Source organism: Lactuca serriola, chromosome 9 (genome assembly GCF_051521515.1).
Source record: "Lactuca serriola cultivar US96UC23 chromosome 9, Lser_US96UC23_V15, whole genome shotgun sequence".
Taxonomy (NCBI): Eukaryota; Viridiplantae; Streptophyta; class Magnoliopsida; order Asterales; family Asteraceae; genus Lactuca; species Lactuca serriola.
Genome location: NC_136416.1, coordinates 206,879,038 through 206,899,717, shown reverse-complemented (window position 1 = coordinate 206,899,717; position 20,680 = coordinate 206,879,038). Strand labels below are relative to the sequence as shown.

The 20,680-nt window shown below is 35.9% G+C and overlaps 1 pseudogene; it reads right to left on the bottom strand.

Moving 5' to 3' along the window:
- Window positions 1-11,302: 11,302 nt before the first annotated feature.
- LOC145076789 (L-type lectin-domain containing receptor kinase IX.1 pseudogene) lies at window positions 11,303-13,489 on the bottom strand (annotated as a pseudogene).
- Between the last annotated feature and the right edge of the window lie 7,191 nt (window positions 13,490-20,680).

Genomic DNA, 20,680 nt, shown 5'->3' with positions numbered 1-20,680 from the left:
AAAATTTCAATTTGCCTTTAAAGAGGTTGAAGTATCTAATGAAGAAGAAGAAGAGGATCAAGAAAAGGACTTATCAGAGAACTAATTTAAAATTTTAATTCAGCAAAGTATTTCATTCAAAGAAGAAGATGTTGTTGTCAGACCTCCTATTGTGTCTGAGAGATAAAGTGATACATTGCTACACTCTTCCTCACCAACCCTTGAATAGATGGATGCACTTATTGCAGAACTTCAGCTGTAACACCCGTAGATCCGGGCTAGTCAATTTAGAGGCAATAGGGGTCGAAAACGAATTTTCGACAAAAGATTATTAAGAATAAATAATCTCAACCAAGTTTTAGTATATGTTACAAGGTTTCCGCACATATAAAGAGCGTCGAAATCCGAGTAATAACGAAGAAGTTATGACCCGTCGAAGTTTCGTGATGGAACCGACACGATACTGGGATGCGTAAATAGTGAATTTACGATAGAGCGAGATTTAGTCTTAGCGATCTAAACGAAATTCGTATTATATGTTAAACCGATAGTGTGCATAAAAAGAACATCCAAATCTGACTTCGTATGAGGAAGTTATGATTTTTCTAAGATTTAGCATAGCAGTGCACAGCCCGAAATCTGAATTTTAGATCGGTCGATTTTTAGCCAAAATAATCTTAACAATAAATGAAGATATCGTTAATAGGAGTTAAACGATAAAACGACTGTCAAAAACGGAGCTCGTATGAGAAAGATATGGACGAAGCTTAGCCCCTACTCTTCGAGCGTTGCGAATTCGATACAATTTTGTAAAACTGAGATAGAGTGAGAATTAGCCGACGGGATGTAAATGAAAGTTGTAGTACTCATAAATACCAACACGTGGATATAAAGAACGTCTATAATAGAGTTCGTATATGAAAGTTATGGACGATGCTTAGTCCCTACTTTTCAAGCGCGGCGAATTCGACACAGTTTTGTAAATCCGAGATAGAATGAGAATTAGCCAACGAGGTCTAAATGAGAGTTGAAGATATCATTAATAGGAACTTAACGATAAAAAGACAGACAAAAACGGAGCTCGTATGCAAAAGTTATGGACGAAGCTTAGTCTCTACTTTTCGAGCGCGACAAATTCGATACAGTTGTGTAAATCCGAGATTGAATGAGAATTAGCCAACGAGGTCCAAATGAAAGTTGAAGATCTCATTAATAGGAACTCAACGGTAAAAAGACAGACAAAAACAGAGCTCGTATGCAAAAGTTACGAACGAAGCTTAGAGACAACTTTACTATACAATTCCTATAAATAAGAGATGAACTCTTCATAATTTCCTCACACCTTCAAACCTTTCTTTCTCTCTCTAACTTCTCTCTAACCTCCCTAAACCCCTCCCAAGTCTAGGGAACCTCCCTATCACAAGAAGAAAGCCCCGGAGCGCCCGACGGCTCCGAGAAGAAAAGCTTTCGACTCGGAAACGCTGCTCTAGCGAAGCACGGTTTTTTATAAAAACCCGTTGTAAGTGAGTTACACCTATACTATATTCAATATAGCTTTTATTTAATTTTAGTAACACTATTAGGACCTTCAAATAATTATTTGGGCTATTATTATGAGTTATATTGAGTGTTATTTAACGCTTATATAATAGTAATAATAGCTAGACTATTAATTAGTCGCGATTAACGTTAAAACTAAACTCTAGTGGTATTAATACTATGTTTTGGTCAAGGAAAAATTGTTTTGAGATAACGAAGTGTTGTTCAAGTACCGAGTCACCACCTAATCAAGTGAGTGCATAGTTACTTTCAGCTTACACATAGATATGAAGTATTTTATATAAATTACGTGCTATGTGTGCATATTATCTGAATACTTGCTATCTATACTGGATGAATGTTTGATACATGTTTTCAATGATTTAAACTGTATATGTATTTTATATCTACAAAATGTGTTGGGTAAAACATGGGTAGATATAATAGTTGTTGTGTGACAAAATAAAATAATGAGAGGCTTCGTTATAGATATTATTGATGATCCAGTCATCTAGCGGAGTATAGATGACGACCACGGACTATTCTAGACAGTCCAGTGGAACACTAGCAGGCTCGCAACCTGTAGGTGTTTATTTGAACTGTGTGCTCACCAGATATACTACATCCCCCACATGGTTGCCTTAAGGACATTTATTTGTTGAGGAATCCACTTAGTAGTAGTGTCCATCCCGATGATAGTCCTTAGACTAGGTCCCTTGTGTTAGATGTTTTAGGGACGCAAAGTGAGGATAACGGGAACGGGTAATCGGGTTTGTTTGGTTTGATAAAGCTAATAACTTATTTATTGTGGGTTGAAAATCCTATGTGCTCACCAGGCTCCCAAGCCTAACCCACTCAGTTTTTTGTATTACAGGTAGTGGCGCATGAGTATAGATGTTATGTCTTGGGATGAGAAATTAATGGATTTTAGGCCTGTAAATACGGAATAATGTAGTAAGGCCTATGTTCTATTGTTTATGCTTATGATTTGTATCGAACATGACAACCCGAGTCTTTTTCAATGAAATACATTTCTACGTAAATGCTTTTGATAAATCTTTATCATATTTTGTTTTGGGACAAATTCCACAACACTTTTATTTAAAATATTACTCTGATTTTTAAACAAAGCATAAACAAAATCGGTCTTTTCTGACCGTGAAAATGGGGATGTCACAGTTGGTATCAGAGTATTAGTTTAAGCTAACTAGGAATTTGTTGGAAATTTCTAGTATTAAACTTAGAATGCTAAGCGATTATTGTGAGATGAGTGTCCGCTATAATTTAGACACGAGCACTAGTTTATTTTAGGAAAGATGCCTAAAATGTTTTATCTGCTAAATGATTTATGTTATAGCTATGAAAATGCTTCATATGCTCTTATTTGTTTGGATATATGGTATGTTGCCGACCGGATCTGGAAACCTTATGTGTTCAGGATTCTAAGCGTATGATAATGATATTAGAACTAACATTTAACGTTTCAGAGTAATAAGGATATTTATACGTCTATCGTAAATAAGATCTTTCCTATCTTAAATTCTCGTCTCGGTACACCGAACGTCTGCTTGGGTGTACAAAACAAGAGGAAGATGACAACCTGAGCCTAAGAATGTGATGGGTCATACATCGGTCGTTGCGCCTACACCCGAACCTATCACAATGGCAGAAGTTCAGGAAGTGATGCAAACCATGATAGACTGAGAAAATAGATGAAATTAAAAGGCTTACGATACTAAATGGTACCTATCGGAAGATATCGTAATAGTGATATCATGCCATTAGAATGTGTCTAATAAATAATACGTCTAGTACGGGAGAAATACATGTTCGATTAGCAGAAAGAAAGATTTTTGGAATAATCCATGAAGTTATCCCATCGTCTGACGTTTCCATCACCAATCGAGTGAAGTAGAATTGATGATTAAAGATGCGCATGGAAGAAATCCTAGTAGAGTCTAGGGAAAATTATATGATTGTTTGGACACATTTGTATGTGTTAAAATTGTTTATGTGATAATGGCTTGGAAAACTGCGAGACAATACTTGGGACGAGTAGTGGTTGTCGAGGCCAACACAAATAATAACCCTAAATATTACACACTAAAATAGTGTATAGTGGTAAAGGGATCGAATCCACGGAGATTGGTTCAATTTATAACTCTATGAAAAATCTCTTTGTAAAAATACTTGTAAAATGACAATAAAAATAAAATGGGGGGTTTTGGTGTTTTGAAATACTTGAAACAAACTAGAATTAACTATGATTTAAATAGACAAATGCAACAAAAATAAGAGTTTGATGTAAAATCAATAAGGGAGAGATGGTTGACTTAAAGTTTCCTCACTTTGACTTTTGATGAACATATCATTAGAATCCAATGGTGTAATACTTTGATTTAAATCCTTAATTTGGCTATAGTAATCCAAGGAGCTTGAGATTACCTAGACTTTTCTTAATTGTTGAAATGGCTAGAGAATCTCATAACAATTTCCTTAGTCAAAGTCATTAATTCCAAATAGCATGTAATTAGTGAAAGTCAACTAGCATTAAGAACCAAAAAGTCACCAAATCCAAGAGGGGTCAAATGCTTTCACCACCATGTTGGAGGAAATTTTTTTATGATTGTGTGAAGCAAAAACAACACAAAAATCATTTGTTGCTTGCTAATTTGAGGATCCTTTACTTAATCAAGAAATTAGCCAACTAATCACCACAAACACATTTAAACTCATGAACTAAAACATACAAGTAGTGATAAGATGTTAAAACACAAAACATTCCCATAAAGATTTAAGAACATGTTCATGGATTCTTCAAAATTCAACAAAAGTTCAAAGGATTAACCAAAAGTCAACCAAGATTAGTTTAGCCAAGCATGGCTAAACCCAAAGAAACAAAGTTAGAGAAAATTGTACCAAACATTAAGCAAGAATCAAGAGGTAAAAATATGATGTTCTTCAAGTGTTCTTGGCCTTCAAAAGTCTTCAAAACTCCAGAGAGAATCTCCAAAAATCGGATGTCCAAGAGTCTCCAAAAGATGGGCACCAACCTTCCTCAAATAGCCTTCAAAATGGATTTCCGAAATTGCCCCTGCAGGAGGTTGCGCGACCCGCGTGCTGCTGCGCGGGTGGGTTGCGCGAGTGGTGCCTGACATGGGCTTCTTTGAGATTTTGGGCCTCCAAAGCATATCCCACTAGCCCAGATCGAATCCAATCACCTCCTAGCCCATTTTCTTCAAGTTTTTCTTCATTTTAAGCCCAATTTGACCTCTCCAAATCCTCCAAAGCTTGTGCACTCAGTTAATTAACAATCTACGCACGCTTGAATAAACTCCCGCATCTTGCAAATTTAAAGTTTATTTCTCTCCAAGCCTTCAAATAATCATCAAGCACGCTCCATGCATCATCTCCACAATCACCAAGCCTAACATCATTTTTGCCTATCAAATGTCATCGCTTCCCATACATCCTGAACACTCCCGCTCCGCTAGACCCGAAAACCTGCAATTATGCTCACAAGATTCGAAAGTACCCGAAATAGTCATAAAATAACAAAAAGGGAAATATGCATGAAAATTAACTAGATTATGGATGAAATATGCTAAAATAAACTATAAAAAGAAGTAAATAAAATGAAACTATCAACGAGTATGAGTAGGTGTGAAAGGTAGTAGAGGCCTATACTACCGGAAACACAGGACTCACACTTGGATTAGGGAAAGTCACAAGGTCACCAAGAAACTAGTAATTGATTTTGTTTTATTCAAGTATGTTGTTACCATTGTTTCGGTAATGACTAAGAAGATTGTTGTTATCTCGATCCTAGTGGTCATATCACATTGAGTCCGACTACGATGAGTAGGTTACGTGGTTCAGAGAACCAAGTTTGATGTAGCGTCCGACTTAAACCAAACGATTGAAATCAAAGCGATCAATAAAAGTATCACACTCGTTGTTAAAGAAGTTGGTACCTAGAAATGCTACATGTTAAAATGTGATTATATCACATTAGACGATGAAGGAAGGCATATTCCATTCCAGAATTTGACTCTAAGAGACCTGAGTCTAAGCATTGCAACATACGATGATAGGTCATTAGAATATGACACATCGGTTAATTGTAGTAATAAAATTAACTTATCCAAAGTTTGTTAAGAAGAAGAAGGAGTCTCTAATAAAGAATGAGGTTGTGACACGAAGGTCATGATTGAAAGTCTAACGAGCAGGTGTAAGACCGAGCACCGCCTGCAGTCAAGGAGTCCAAGAGTTAGATACTCGTTCGAAGCGACATAGAAGTTACGGTTATTACCTAGGATGAAGAGATAATGTATGGAGTCATTATACAATCATGTTTTGTTGATGATTCCGGGACGTAATCATCCTAAGGGGGAGATAATTGTAACGCCCGTAGATCCGGGCTAGTCAATTTAGAGGCAATAGGGGTTGAAAACGACTTTTCGACAAAAGATTATTAAGAATAAATGATCTCAACCAAGTTTTAGTATATGTTACAAGGTTTCCGTACATATAAAGAGCATCGAAATCCGAGTTATAACGAAGACGTTATGACCCGTCGAAGTTTCACGACGGAACCGACACGATATCGGGATGCGTAAATAGTAAATTTATGATAGAGCGAGATTTAGCCTTAGCAATCTAAACGAAACTTGTAGTATATGTTAAACCGATAGTGTGCATAAAAAGAACATCCAAATCTAACTTCGTATGAGGAAGTTATGATTTTTCTAAGATTTAGCAGAGCAGTGCACAGCCCGAAATCTGAATTTTAGATCGGTCGATTTTTAGCCAAAATAATCTAAATGATAAATGAAGATATCATTAATAGGAGTTAAACGATAAAACGAATGTCGAAAACGGAGCTCGTATGAGAAAGATATGGATGAAGCTTTGTCCCTACTCTTCGAGCGTTGCGAATTCGATACAGTTTTGTAAATCAGAGATAGAGTGAGAATTAGCCGACGGGATCTAAATGAAAGTTGTAGTACTCGTAAATACCAACGCGTGGATATAAAGAACGTCTATAATAGAGCTCGTATACGAATGTTATGGACGATGCTTAGTCCCTACTTTTCGAGCGCGGCGAATTTGATACAGTTTTGTAAATCCGAGATAGAATGAGAATTAGCCAACGAGGTCTAAATGAGAGTTAAAGATATCATTAATAGGAACTTAACGGTAAAAAGACAGATAATAATGGAGCTCGTATGCGAAAGTTATGGACGAAGCTTAGTCTCTACTTTTCGAGCGCGGCGAATTCGATACAGTTATGTAAATCCGAGATAGAATGAGAATTAGCCAACGAGGTCTAAATGAAAGTTGAAGATCTCATTAATAGGAGCTCAACGGTAAGAAGACGAACAAAAACGGAGCTCGTATGCAAAAGTTACGGATGAAGCTTGGAGACTACTTTACTATACAATTCCTATAAATAAGAGATGAACTCTTGATAATTTCCTCACACCTTCAAACCTTTCTTTCTCTCTCTAACTTCTCTCTAACCTCCCTAAACCCCTCCCAAGTCTAGGGAACCTCCCTATCACAAGAAGAAAGCCCCGGAGCGCCCGACGGCTCCGAGAAGAAAAGCTTTCGACTCAGAAACGCTGCTCCAACGAAGCCCGGTTTTTTATAAAAACCCGTTGTAAGTGAGTTACGCCTATACTATATTCCATATAGCTTTTATTTAATTACAGTAACATTATTAGGACCTTAAAATAATTATTTGGGCTATTATTATGAGTTATATTGAGTGTTATTTAACGCTTATATAATTGTAATAATAGCTAGACTATTAATTAGTCGCGATTAACGTTAAAACTAAACTCTAGTGGTATTACTACTAGGTTTTGGTCAAGGAAAAATTGTTTTGAGATAACGAAGTGCTATTCAAGTACCGAGTCACCACCTAATCAAGTGAGTGCATACTTACTTTCAGCTTACACATAGATATGAAGTATTTTATATAAATTACGTGTTATGTGTGCATATTATCTGAATACTTGCTATCTATGTTGGATGAACGTTTTATACATGTTTTCAATGATTTAAACTGTATATGTATTTTATATCTACAAAATGTGTTGGGTAAAACATGGGTAGATGTAATAGTTGCTGCGTGACAAAATAAAATAATGAGAGGCCTCATTATAGATGTTATTGATGATCCAGTCATATAGCAGAGTATAGATGATGACCACGGACTATTCTAGACAGTTCAGTGGAACACTAGCAAGCTCGCAACCTGTAGGTGTTTATTTGAACTGTGTGTTTATTTGAACTGTGTGCTCACCAGATGTACTTCATCCCCCACATGGTTGCCTTAAGGACATTTATTTGCTGAGGAATCCCCTTAGCAGTAGTGTCCATCCCGATGATAGTCCTTAGACTAGGTCCCTTGTGTTAGATGTTTTAGGGACGTAAAGTGAGGATAACGGGAACGGGTAACCGGGTTTGTTTGATTTGATAAAGCTAATAACTTATTTATTGTGGGTTGAAAACCCTATGTGCTCACCAGGCTCCCAAGCCTGACCCACTCAGTTTCCTGTATTACAAGTAGTGACGCATGAGCATAGATGTGATGTCTTGGGATGAGAGATTAATGGATTTTAGGCCTGTAAATACGGAATAATGTAGTAAGGCCTATGCTGTATTGTTTATGCTTATGATCTGTATCGAACATGACATCCCGAGTCTTTTTAAATGAAATACATTTCTACGGAAATGCTTTTGATAAATCTTTATCATATTTTGTTTTAGGACAAATTCCGCAACACTTTTATTTAAAATATTAGTCTGATTTTTAAACAAAGCATAAACAAAATCGGTCTTTTCTGACTGTGAAAATGGGGATGTCACATCAGCGAACTGTGAGGAAGCATCCCCAAATAGTTTCAGTTGATACTGAACCTCTATCTGGAAGTGATCTAGAAGACTTCTCCCACGCCCTACTCCTGATGAAAAAAAAAACAAAGATCCAAGACCTGGAGTGCTTATCACATAACCTATTCGAAATGTATCTACTCCGATTGAGCCTAGTCCTATGGCGCAAAACATTGAAATACCATTACCTGAGTCCACTCCTATGGATCAGGATTTTGAAAAACCTATTGTTGAACAAGAAGTCTTACCTTCAGAAAGGGCTCAAGCTACTAGAAGCTCCTTTGAAGCCCCCGAGCTAGACATTTCAAAAGGCAAAAGCAAGTTGTGCAAGTCTGAATTCGTGGATTTCGCCCTGCTTCAACACAGAGTTTTTGATTTGGAACAAAGCAGGACATTAGAATCAGTGAGCTTGAAAAGGAGAACTCCATTGAGGATGTAAAGATTTCAGAACTTCAAGCAAATCTTGGTGGTCTTACTACTTTATTCTTTGACCTAAAACAGCTCTTACATCAAAAGTTTGGTGATGAATTTTAACTATTAAGCATTGAAGGAGAAAAGATTTATGCTTCTTGTTCATGTGCTGCCAATCCAACTTCTTAGCCTACAAGGGAAAGAGTTGTAATACCTACTCCAGATGCTAATCTTGATTCATTCCTATTTTCTGGTACTAATTCTGCTCAAGAAAGAAGAGAGAAGCAAATCAGGGTCGTGCAACTAAAAGGGAAGAGGTTAGTGATGAAGCATTTAGACCAAAATGCTCAAGGTGATCACCATGAGATGTTTTTGAGGGAATCTGCAAAGAAATTCACAGATAAATTTGGGGATCGCTCTGTCATTATGATGTAGGGGTTTGATGCTGAAAAGAAAATATGGGTAGTGAAGCAGAAAAGGGACGAATTCAATATTATGAGAAGAAAGTCAACTTCTTGTCAGGGACAAAAGTTGATCTTTCTGAACTCATCCACACACCTTTCCACAATCCAACCAATGATCCCATGGCCTGGTCTTTTAAGAATTTTCTTGAGATTAAAGCTAAAAACAAATTTGAAGGCTTGCGGACTGCTTCGTCGTTTACCAAAAAGGCCAAGGATGTCATTGATCCTCGCACTAACAAAACCATGGTGAATGTCACGTGGCCGCCCACAAAGCAGGCTAAAAGGATTCCATTTCCCAAATGTTTACGAGAAGGCACTTTGGATTCAATGCAATTTTGGATTTATGATGAGGCTACTATGTCAGTGGTGATCAAGCTGAAGAAAAACCAATATCGTATTGTTGATCCCAAAGACTCGTTGAAGTTTAGTGAACGTGATATTCGCACTTTGTCAAACTTTCAAATAATTGTTGAGAATGAATTGTTTGAAACTGCTGCAAAAGCCTTCACTGGAATGGTAGCTACAATAATTGACAAGAAGCTGTGGAATGGGGCATTTTATCAGGCGGACGTGCATCTCGTGGAGAAGCCTTGAAGTGAACTAAAAGCAATAAACCAAGGGGGAGATTGTTAGGCTATATTTTCTGGTTTATGCTTTTTTTTGTATGTAATATGTGTTCTCGATTTTGGACCGAAATCACTAGTGGGCTTAGTGTGTTTTCGGTAGGCTTGTTATGTTTGGGCTTTATGTTATTGGTCTAGTATAAATGTGGTCCATGTTTAGCTGTTCTAAGCGAGAATGCATGAATGCATTTTTTTGGAGTATTCTAGTGACTTGCAGTTGAAAGAAGATTGAATGTACTTGACAATTGATCAATCGAATTGTGTGCATTTATTGAAACGTGCTCATTGATTCAACTAATTGTCTATTTCACATGTTTGTTTGATTAAGATTCCGCATTAACTGAAACAATTGCAATTGATACCTTGCAAGATCCGAGTTTTGGGACTTACATTGGATAACATGAGAACTGTTGGTCTAAGGCCTGATTGTGATGTTCTCATATGATTCTTCAATCTCAGGTGGATCATATGTTCAAATGTGTATCTGATCCCTTACACACGATGTGGTATTGTCTTTGACCAATTGAACGTTGACTTTTCATCAGTTTTTACCTGGGTCAAACTTGGAGGATTTGGGTCGTTTATTGAAGATTTATCTATCTTGGTGTTAGTCGGGTTGTTGGATTGAGCAACACAAGGTGTGTGAGTGTTATTGTATATTCAGTTCTTAAGTTCACCTGAAATTCTTACTTTGTCACGTATCCTATTGTATATCTTTTGCATTGTAGGATAGAGGTATTGTTATAGTATAAGTAAGCTAGTGGCCTAGGGTGAGGCCTTGTTATGCCTTATAGTTAGTGCAGTTGGTGCTTTAGTATGCTAGACTGGTAGGGTTTTCAGTGTTGATCATATGATTCTGTTTCGAGGTATGTTTGGCAGGGTAACTAGGGAAGGATTGTGCCAAAGTAATGTGTTATGTTAGTTATGCATGTGTTTATGTTAAGTTGATATGTTGAAGTGCTAGAGTTGGTCTTATGTAGTCTTAGTTGGATAGCATGAGAAATGTTGGTCTAAGGACTGGTGTTGATGTTCTCCTCTGATTGTTCGCTCTCGGATGGATCGTCTATTTGATTGTCAATCTCATCCTTGATTACATGACTTTATGTCTTATATGCAAGACCTCAATTGCGAATTCCGACGTTGCCGGGTAACGATGCCACCAAAATAACGACGACTCCGATAGTGGCGCCTTTTGATTATTAGCTACCAGAAAATAGGGACAACACATTAGTGACAACAAGTGGTCGTTAATGGTATTAAATTTTGTATCTTTGGCACTAACAATTGTCTCCTAAATGCTGCTTTTCGTTGTAGTGATATATCAGTAAATTGGCTAATATAAAAATGAGAAAAAGATATATTTCATAACACAAGAAATAAGGCAGGAGAGAGCCAATTTTATATAATGAGGATATACACGGCATTTACATTATTTTCAATGAACGCGCAGCCCACACAAACACACAGATAGACTATTACATGCATGTAAACATCCATATATACATCCATCTGTGTGTGACCACATTATAGATAAATACGATTCTAGTAATAATAATGCTAAGACCGCTTGATGCTAATTTTTTGCTTTCAGGAACGACCCATGTAAAATGTGCTGCTTGATGATTGGGTTGGGATGATGGAAGCGACACCATCTGAATAAGACATGGGAGAAGACAAGTAAGATGCCACAGGCATCTTTGAGGGAAGTATGGGCAGTGAAGCTTCGCAGTTCAGTACCTGAATAATTTGCCTCATGGAGGGACGAACGACCATGTCAGGGTGAACACACCACAGACCAATCATCATCAAACGCTTGATTTCTTCTCCCTCATAATCTGACCCTAGTCTTGGATCGACTGCTTCTAAAAGAGTTCCAGCCCCATAGAGCTCCCAAACCCAATCAACTAAGCGTATTTGGTTTTCTTGAGCCTTGTACACGATGGGTTTTCTCCCACAAGCTATTTCTAAAGCAACGACTCCAAAGCTGAATACATCTGATTCTCTGGTTGCCTTACCGGTTACTACGCATTCAGGAGCCATGTAACCTAAGGTTCCAGCCAATAACGTTGTCTGTGAACCTTTCTCGTGGTCAACCAACTTAGCTAACCCAAAATCACCAAGCTTTGTATTAAAATTTGAGTCCAGCATCACATTGCTTGATTTGATATCTCTATGCAAAACACATTGCTCCCATTCATCATGTAGATACAACAAAGCAGAAGCCAAGCCTTGGGCAATTTTATACCTTGTTCCCCATGCCAACAAGCTTTTCCCCTTGAAGAGATGCATATCTAAGCTTCCGTTCTCCATGAACTCATAAACAAGCAATAATTCACCTTTCTCATGACACCAACCTGTGAGTTGAACTAGATTCCTGTGCCTCAATTTGCTGATAATCCTCACTTCTGAAGCATATTCCTTGATCCCTTGTTTAGAACTCTTCGACACCCTTTTGACTGCAACATGCATGCTCAAATCTTGCAAGAAACCTCGGTAGACCCCACCAAAACCTCCTTCACCAAGTTTCTGATCCTCTGCGAAGTCACTGGTTGACCGAGCTAATTGTTGGTAACTAAAGTTTTTCGGCCCAGTACCCATTTCAAATACGTTGTCCATCACAACGTTAAATCCTTGTTTCCCTTCCCTTCTTTTCTTTCTCCTCCACAAACAAAAACCAAGCACAACCAGAAAACTAATCACCACAAATAATCCAACCAACGAGCTCACCAGAACTGCTGTTCTGGTTTTCCCCTTCATAGCCTTTGGGCTCCAACTAGGTGGTTGCACGTTGTTTGCATTATATTGTAAATCAGAACTATTGAATGCCCAAGATTTCACAGAATTATTCTGGAAAGCATCTCCAGTTGCAGCCGAAAACCCGAAAATTACCCATTCGGGTAACACGCTCCTGAGATCAATTATGTGATGAAGTTGTTGACGTACAACTGTATTATTTTGAAAACCAGTGAAGGAAACACTAAGATTTTTTGAAACAGAATCATACGTAATCCAAGCTTGACAGACTCCCCCACCAGTTATATTACTGAACCATTTTTGAGACGTATTAGAAACAAGAGAGTTACAGTTGATACCTACATGATCACCTATCAAATCATAGCTAGAGTTTCTTGGATCCCATTCTGGGTTTGAAAATGTATCAAACTCCACTGCAACAAATGGGCTCTTCGTGTGTTCTAAGCCATTGATGGGAAGCCCCATGGACCCACCGGCCAATATCACGGAATTGTTCTCGGCAAGGAAGAATGTGAGACCATCACCATACTCTGGATCCGAGTTTGAATTAATTGAAAAGGAGAAATTGCTAGTGAAGCTTACTAGTTCACGAGAGGTGTTATCCCAGAGATGAAGCTGTTTAAAGTATGTTGCCCGTCCTGCTCTACCATTCCGATCCGGGCCACTTACTTGCATTCCGTCATCCGTGATATATCCTGCACCTGTCATCGTTATTTCCTTGAACTGGTTTTGTAGACCAATATTTGTCAAATTGAATGTAATTGTAGCTGCATAAGGGATGAAGAGCAGAAGGAAGTATGCTAAGATGAGCATGATTTTGGAAACTTGCTAAAAGGTACAGCTGAAAAACTTGCAGTCCATTGCAATTAACATGAATGACTGTAATTTTATACCTATGTTCCCTCGTCAACACGGCAACTTCCAAATAAATTATGCTAATATTGTTTGAGGAGCTCACAAGCTTGTCATCTAGTTACAAGGACGGCAATTAGGTAATCTTTTGTTCACGACCAGACTTGGCCAACTTTCATGCTGTATGAGTTCTATATTTCAAATTTTAAACCAATTATGTTATTAAGCTGTTTTTTTTTTTTTTTTTTTTTTTTTTTTTTTTTTTTTTTTTTTTTTTTATCATAAGATAGTCATTATTAGAATAAGAATTAGAATATACAAATAAACAATTTTTTTTATAATAAAATTATTTCTATGAAATTAGTAAAAAATATATATGAAAAGCAATATATTTAACAATTATATATATATATATATATATATATATATATATATATATATATATATATATATATATATACACACACACACACACTACAAGAAAAAGCCTCTATAACGACGATACCTATAGGGACGACAAAAGTCGTTTCTATAGATCATCTATAAAGACGACATGTCGTCTTTAAAGGGTTGACCAAAAAATTTTATCCTGGTAATCTATAGAGACGACGTGTTGTTGCAATAAGTTATGCGGATAGTTGGCGGTTTTGTGAAAAGATATAGCTACGACTTGTTGAGAATTTTGGCGGGATACTGAAAACATATGGGGACAACAAGTTAGGCGGTAATTTTTGTTGAATTATATTCTTTCTTTTTAGACACTACTCTCTCCTCCCCTTCCCCTGGGCCACTGATGTCATCATCCCTTCATCATTTCCATTTTAACCAAATTTTTTTCTCAGAAAATCCGCCATTGATATTTTTCGAACCTAAACTTCCAGTCTTACTCCACATGTAATGATCGATCAATAACTTTTCACTTCATCTACACACGCTTATACAGTTCTAACTACACACACATATGCATATTCTTCTAAGTTTATATTTCGAAGTAGAATGTAGAACGGAAGCTTGATTGCGGTTAATTTGTTGATTATTTTAGTATTTTGTAGAGCATATTTAGCCAATACTGAATTCAACTTATTAGAAAGTAGACATTGGATGATCAACATATTTGTTATTCGAACACGAATGATCTTTCATCTGTACATAATTATTTCGAATTTATATAGACATTTATACAAATGTCGTTCAATCGATACATATACAAAAATTCGAAGTGGAATGTACGATGATAGCTTGATAATTGATTAGCTTTGAGTAGGACATGGTAGTGATGTTCTGTAGGGTGTATAATGAAATTTGAAGTCAAGCTATAAAGAATTGACTTGAAATTTGACATGTGGAATCTATCTGCATATCGACATTCACACATGCAGAAAAAAGTGGTTGTTTTTGTATAGACATTGAGAAAGAGTCTATGTATACTATACTTGAGCTTAAATTCTGAATGGATATATACTTATATTGTGTATTTTGTGATTGTGAGTTTTTGTTTATTTTGAAGTGAAATTTGCTTAAGTTACCGTAGTAGAGTTTCTAGGTACTTCTGAGTTCTAATCCAGTTTATTTCTTTAATATGTTTTGGTGGCAAATTTAAGGTCATTAAGAGATTCGACTGTGACTTATGCTTCAAATTAACTGAACATATTATACAAATTAGACTTTGGATTACTTAAATTTGGATTATTAAGCCCACATATGTCATGCATGTTTGGTTCTTTTCTGAGTATGTGTGAGATCAATTTGACTTAACAGGTGAATGATGACACAAAAAGAAGAGTTAGAAAGTGAAAAAGCGAGGTGAATATGGATATTTCATGTAGTTTTCCAATCCATGGCAGTGAAGCTAAAGATTTACAGTAATCTTTTACATGTAAGTGGACTTTCTATTTTATTATTCAACAAAAAGATCACCAGAAACCTGAATATTGCCATTTACCATGAAATTTTATAGTAGCAAATCTCAGTATCTATTTTAATCTTAATGAACTAACCATGGATTTGTATAATTGTATTCAGCAAGAATACTTCGGGGATTGAGAATTGCAGTTTGTCTTGGGTTATCATTTTCAGAGGATATTGAGACAACAATTCATATACATGCTTCAGCCTTATTGTATTTAAGCCAGGTATTTTTTTTTAGATTTTTATTTTATTTTTTTATTACAATTGTTTTAGGTTGTCATATATGCTTGTTTATTCAGACCAGGATCATGATGGAGGTTGATTATATGCTGTCATATGGAGTTGCCGAATCTTCAATCTGTCTTCTTCACAAATATCACATTCTTGAGATTTTGTTACCATTTCAAGTAATAATTTAAGAACAATGTAATATCTGCATTGTTGTTATATAAGAATGTAGTTAAAGTTTTAAAACATGTTTGGATTGTAGGCCGTATACATTTCTATGCATCTAAGCAAAGTAGCATGATGTTAATGGTATTTAAAATTGTACTTTGTTTTTTGCCCCTTTTTCATCATAACAGCTTCATGTGTGTTTTCAGGTGCTAATTTGTGTTAAAAATAACATTTTAACCTCACTTGTGCATCAAGGATTAAAATCTTTTAAAAGGTCACAAAGATCAACAAATCTTCCCCACAAACCCTTGTTATAGATATTGGTGAGCCATCATCTAAATATGAACATAGTTTTCTATTTTTAGACAATTAATAATTGAGTTGCTATTAGCCATAAGCGTGCAAAATGGTCATTTTCACAAATTTAACACTTTGGCTTTTGAGTTTGAGTATGAAAGAACACAAGGGCAAAATGGTCAATTTGGAAAATGAATAGTTTAGAAAAAAGAAATAATCATGAAAGAGAAAAGGACAAACATTTTTTAGAAAACAAGGGCAAAATGGTCAATTCGGGTTGTTAGATTTGAAGGGGATGAAAAAATAGATGAAAAGATCAATTAGAAAAGGGCAAGATGGTCATTTTTTTTCAAATTTAACAGTCAAGTTGTGTTGTTATGATAATGTTGCAGCAGTTGCCAAGACTGGCCCACAATGAGGAGGTAAACTGAAGGTGATGTTTCTTTCTTTTCAATTATTACAAGGATTAATAAAATAAATTGTTAGCAAAACAATCTTTCAGTTATTGTTGCAATATTTTCCAAATGTTAGGAAGCTGCCCTGAAATTTGGAGTGCTGACAAGCGAAGAATTTGATGCAAAGTTTGGTAAATATGAATTAGTACAGATTTAAAACATGTAATGTTTGAGAATCTTCATTAAATTTTTACCCTTTTAAAACATGTAATAAAATCATTTAGCATGATTTGTTGCCCTTAAATTTATTGTTATAGCTATTTTGTAAATATACTGCTTTAGCTATTTTGGGACTGTGAAAACTGGGAAAATAAATAGAAAAAAAGCAAGGTGTAAATCTGTGGACATACCTATAGAGATGACATGTCGTCTCTATAGGTGAATGTATAGGGACGCCAAATCGTCTCTATAGGTGAACTACTACCACGATTCGCTGTTTCTATAGGTTGGGACTTGTCGTGTATAACTTTATCTATAGAGACAACATGTTGTCTTTATAGATGTTTCTACGGAGACGAGAAGTCCTCTCTATAGCTTTATCTATGCTAATTGGGAATGTATAGCGACGAACCCTTTAGAGATGATATGTCGTCTCTATTGGTAAGCTATTGCGATGATATTTATAGCGACGATAAAAAACATCTATTGCGACGGGGCTATGAGGACGAACACTATAGGGACGACTTGTCGTCACCAACATCTATAGGGACGACATTAGTACCTATAGAGACGACATTAGTACCCTTAAAATATATATAAGCTTAAGTACCCAAACCCACCATAACATGTCGTTTTGTTTGATGTATTCATTATAATGTTCTTAAACTTCAACCTATAACTTGATTTACTTTCAGGATTTTCAAAATTTCACTATTATCTTATTCTTACATCACATCTTTATGCCTTACACCTACTAGACTATATATATTATAGTTAAAAATGAAAAATTATATAAGAGTAAGATAAATGTAAAATTTATACAAATTTTGGAATTAAATCAAGTTAGAAGTTGAATTAGAAAAACATTGGACAATTACAATGTGTATATATGATACAAACAACATAATATGGTGAGTTTGGGTACCTAAGCTTATATATACCCTTAACGGTATATTCACTTTTCCATATATATATATATATATATATATATATATATATATATATATATATATATACACACACACACACACACACATAGTGGTAGGTTCCGTTGAGATTAAAAATAAAATAGAGATCCTGAAATTTAACCTCAGCCACGTATTTCATATTTGCCGCTCTAAACCTCCGACGTACTGGCGCAACAGGTATGATATAATCATAAATGATTATATAGTGCCGCCCGTTCCTTTCTCCTCCACCACCACCCCCGCCACCATAACCGCCACCGCCACCACCAGTGCCACCACCTCTGTTAGTAGCCGACCCCACCACTGTCACCTCTGTTACTTATACGACCGCCACCTCTGTCACCACTACATCTCCTGTCACTAACTAACTGTCATAATGATTTATGATCACTCAATCTGTGAACATACATATATGATTATACCTCTCTGCCATATAATTATTTATGATTAGGCATGCGCCGTTGTTGCTGGTACGCTGGAGCATTAGAGCAGCAAATGAAAAAATATGTGGTTGAGGTTGAATCTTAAATATATATATATATATATATATATATATATATATATATATATATATATATATATATATATATATATATATAAATGAATGATTTGCCAAAAAATAGTTATACATTTATAAAATAATTGATCATTCACTTATGTATATGACTTAAGGCGACATTTTGTTAAAACCTGACATCAAATGCAAGTTTTGGAGTCATGATGTGTCATGAGAAAGCCATAACGAGTTTTTTTGAACCTTGGTTATATCTTTCATGTTTACCCAACATGTATACTAGCATCAAAAATGTCCATCCATGTACTTAATCACTAACATTATGCATGTAAGTGCAAAGTAATAAGACTTTACAGAGAACTAATAATAATAAATAGAGAAATCAGCTAAGTTGACATTATTGATAGAAAATTGTTTATTCCAATTAAAGGTAAATAAGACTATGAATATGAATGCTATCTGAGTTAACGTAAATGAATGGCTAAACAAAAGGCCCTGTATAAAATGAATCCAAATAGCATTGAAACAAACATTGAGAGTTTTTCATCAATTAAACGAAAACAAGAAGTTGAGTGTGCCTTAGCAAAAATTCATATCAAGCAACCTAATAATATACACTCTAGTAGTGGTGAACAATCTTCGTCTAAGCAACAATATCAAACAATGATCAAGTAGAGCAGTGGAACCAAATAACGTGCATGAAAGTATCCAAAACCAAACAATCTTCACGAAAGCAACCAAAATCTAACGATTTTCACGAAAGCAAAAAAAAATAATAATAAATAAAAAATAAAAAACAAAAAAACAATTTGTATATAAGCAGCCAAAAAATTAATCAGCCTACATGAAAGTAGCTAAAACAAAACAATCTGCGTTAATGATGTTAAAGCAAACAAACCATAAAGATACTAGCGAAAGCATCACAACAAAGAAAACTCAATATCCATATATGGATTGTAGTAAACTAATATACTCATCCCTCCTTTTTCTTTCCATTCCTCAAACTCACAATGCTTGCCCAACAAGCAATGAGAGTTTGCTAAACAATAACAAAACCGGAACAATAGCAAAACCCAACGAAAAAAAGTAAATTTGAGACACAAAGCAAAACTAGAACACAAGGAGAAATGACCAAACAAATACAAACCTGAATCAAATACTCTTTTCACTAACACAAAAAATCAAAGCCATAACTGGAAAACAAACAAAGAGGTTGAACCGAGACAAGAAACGCTAGAATAATACCAAATAAAATACTATGAGTTTTGATGTGGGTCCCATCAACACTAGCAGAAACGGAGGCAAAAACTACAACTAAAGTTACCAGAACAAAGATCCATGCAAACAAGACATCTCTTTCTTTCAAAACATTAAACCAAAGAACAAGAATTTTTTTTATTAAATAGTAGTAAGGAAGCATACCATCTATATTTTTTCTCGTAATATTAAACTTAAATAGAAAAAATATTAAAACCCTTAAAAACCATGATTATAACAACAGGGTAAGAAGAAAACATAAGAACATGAAACGACATTATTGCAAAAGTAAAATAAAAAAATAAACAAGGAGCTTTTAAAATTAAAGAGAAAAGAACAAGAATTGAATTGAAAACAATATGAATAACAAGAGTAGGAAACTGTAACACCTGTTACCAACATGGATCAGGTTAGGGCTCGATGACATCAGAAGCCTGATTTTTGGGAAAAACAACTTAGTGATTGGAGCACCACGATGTGGCGTATCTTATGCATGATCGCATGTTTAGTTGGTTGCTATGACTTGGCAAGGAAGGTTGTGGCGTGGTGGCTGTGGCGGCCCAAACCCATGATTTTTATGGTTTTCTTCATATTTATGCACGTAATCAAAGGATCAGGACATCCTTTTCAACCTACGACCCTTTCAAACAAAACCCTAGCCTTGTTGAAGTGATTCTTGTTGTATTAGTGGTGATTCTTGAAGTTTCAAGCTTTGGATTGCATTTTTGGAAGATAGAATCGTGTGCTTGCGAGTTGGAAGAGTGCATCACTTCAATTCTTATAGCTCATGCATATTTTGGAGGTTTGGAAAGTACAAATGTAACACCTAATTTATTGAGGAACAATTGTTGGGAGTAATCCCCTTTTGAGGATTTGGCATAACGTGTTGGAGGAACCATTACTGTAACATCCGGATTCCCAAGTATATTATTTTATTCCTTTATTTTTGGAGGTTGGGAGGGGACTTGGCGAGTTGGTGCTTAGACTCGCCGAGTATGGTCGTAGATTCTTATCCGGGTTCATAACTGGACATGGCGAGTTCATGAGTGGACTCGACGAGTCCATGCTGTTTAATGAAACCCTAATTCCCTGGGTTTGGGACCTATTTAAAGGCCCTTAGGGCTGTCATTTGCGGCTACCAAACCCCAGAGAGAAACCCTAAGAGATCTAGAGCGTTTGTGAGGAAGGAGAGGCCACTTTTGAT